The sequence below is a fragment of the Sapajus apella genome, unplaced genomic scaffold (assembly GCF_009761245.1).
Source record: "Sapajus apella isolate SASKATOON/1434 unplaced genomic scaffold, GSC_monkey_1.0 scaffold9043, whole genome shotgun sequence".
NCBI lineage: Eukaryota > Metazoa > Chordata > Mammalia > Primates > Cebidae > Sapajus > Sapajus apella.
Genome location: NW_022445964.1, coordinates 1 through 2,601, shown reverse-complemented (window position 1 = coordinate 2,601; position 2,601 = coordinate 1). Strand labels below are relative to the sequence as shown.

General features: G+C 37.6%; 1 pseudogene across 1 annotated transcript; it reads right to left on the bottom strand.

The window, feature by feature from the left end:
* Nucleotides 1–3: 3 nt before the first annotated feature.
* LOC116548276 lies at nt 4–941 on the bottom strand (annotated as a pseudogene). The gene is made up of 2 exons (XR_004267375.1): nt 395–941; nt 4–310 (listed from the first exon to the last, which is right to left on the bottom strand). The product of XR_004267375.1 is annotated as a zinc finger protein 181 pseudogene (transcript).
* Nucleotides 942–2,601: the final 1,660 nt, after the last annotated feature.

The following is a 2,601-nucleotide window of genomic DNA, read 5'->3' as shown; positions in this document are numbered from 1 at the left end:
AAATGAGAGGCTACTAAAGACTTTCAGACATTTGTTGCATTCATATTTTTTCTTTATAGTGTGAATTCTTTGATGTTGAGTAAGGTGTGAGCTACAGCAGAAAGCTTTCCCACATTCACTGCATTCATAAGGCTTCTCTCCAGTATGGCTCTTCTGATGGTGAATGAGAGATGAACTATGAATGAAAGCCTTTCCACATATACGACACTCATAGCGTTTTTCTTGTGTATGAATTCTTAGATGTTGAACGAGAAGGGAAACACGACTAAAAGACTTTCCACAGTTTGTACATTCATATGGTTTCTCTCCAGTGTGAGTGCTCTGATGGTTAGTAAGGGATGAGCCATGGCTAAAGGCCTTCCCACATTCAATACATTTGTAGGGTTTCTCTCCGCTATGGCTTATCTGATGTCGTGTAAGGGATGAGCCATGGCTAAAGTCTTCCCACATTCACGACATTCATAGGGCTTCTCTCCTGTATGAATTCTCCAGTGGCGATTGAGGACTGACTGTTTGCCAAAGGCTTTCCCACATTCGCTGCATGTATAGATTTTCTCTCCATCACAAGTCTGGGAAAGGGTAAGAGATTTGCTCTGGTTGAAGGCTGCCCCACTTTCATTAGAATTCAAAAGTTTCTTTCCACCACTGATTTTCTCATTTTTCACAACTGACTTTTTTGGTAAATTCTTCTTTAATATATATTTGTGTGAATTCCCTTCAGCAGAATTTTTTTGTGGTTCAGAAACAGTAACCTTTGAAGAATAGGTGCTTCTAAATGGGTTGCATTCTATATATTCCAAATTCTTCATAGAATTTGAAAATTCATAACCTTGTTTTACAGCTTTTTGTATTATTACTGTTTGGGATGAATATTCATCATAAAGATCCTTCTTTGATGATAATTCCTTGTTTGTCCATCTTGATTCCCAATCTGAAATATATCAAGAAAGCAAAAAACTGCTTTTTTTTTTTTCCTTTTACTTCTTGAAAAGAAACTTCTACAGTGGAATTAGGAGAATTGGATAGGAAATGAAGCCACCAGAAAACACAAAGCTCTGACAACTCAAATATTTCAGTGACTTCTGAACAATGCTCAAATGGTGCCGAGAATACAAAGTTCACAGAAGCAGGAACAGAGTGTGATAACAGAAATGTGTAAAATATAGGAAATGGATAAAATAATACGCAGAAAAAGGAGACAATCAGAAATAAAATGTGGAAGGCATTCTGGATTTCAAGCCATCATTTTGTGCCTATATGGATGAACAAATTCATTCAGACATAGATTTTCAGTGAAAGAACAAGCTGCGGTGTGTGGGCCGTTCACCCAAAGGGGTTAATGACTGCCTTTCCAACTCACTGGCCTTGCAGGCTTTTATTTTGTATAGATCAAAGGACAAGGGTCTTTAGATAAACACCATTAGAGAGTAATTAACTTCTGCTGACCACCACCCCCAAAAAGACAGTTATGCATGCATGGATGATCAAAGGTTTGCTAATGAAAGTGGGGGTAAACAGATTTATCTGGGGAAACCTCTTTATAATTTCTAGTATTTATTCTATGTTCTAATGCCCTGGGGTAAGAATCAACAGCCTTCGGCCCATCCCCTTATTTGAAACTTTGTAAACCCTCTGGCCTTTCAAGGGGATCTTGTGACTATTTCCTATAACTATCTCTAATACTGTTCCCTTCATATTTTGCCACCACCCTGACTGAACTACCATACCTATATTCATGTGTGAAAGACTGCATTTTGTCCCATATCCTTTTTCTCCAGCCTTCCCTTCATCTCAATTTGCTGCCAGATTATCATGCTTAAAATACAGAATTGATATTACTACATTAAACAATTACAGTAAAAACAAAGTAATCTAAATGCTCTTTATAGCTGACAAAGATTTGGGTTTTCTGAGGTTATGAAGAAACTGTGTAAATCACATAATTTATTGGATATGAGAAAATATTATTCCTGGCTGGGCACAGTGGCTCACGCCTCTAATCCCAGCACTTTGGAAGGCGGGTAGATCATGAGGTCAGGTGTTCGAGACCAGCGAGACCAACATGGTAAAACCCTGTCTCTGCTAAAAATACAAAAAAGTAGCCAAGCATGGTGGTGCACACCTATAATCCCAGCTACTCTGGAGGCTGAGGCAGGAGAATTGCTTGAACCTGGGAGGCGGATGTTGCAGTGAGCCAGGATCATGCCATTGCATTGCAGCCTGGGTGACAGAATGAGACTCCATCTCAAAGAAAAGAAAAAAAGAAAATATTATTCCTAGAAACATTTTATATGTTCCTTACTTCTTCTAATATGTTTATATTTCATCTACAAAGTTCAGCTTTAGAAAAGTGATTTTCCACCTAAATGACAGCTTTTCTTAGCTTGAAACTATTAGAATGTTTTATCTTAAGTAGATTTAAGAAGGAATAAGTTGCCTTACTTTGTCTGAATAGAGTAACAATTTGAATTATTATGATGGCAAAAACCTCTAACCTTGATTAGATGACATGAGTGGTACAGATAATAATTTGGGAGGCAGGAACAACTGTTTAGAAAAGCTAAGCTAAATACCCCTCAATTTTCATTTATATCTGAGATC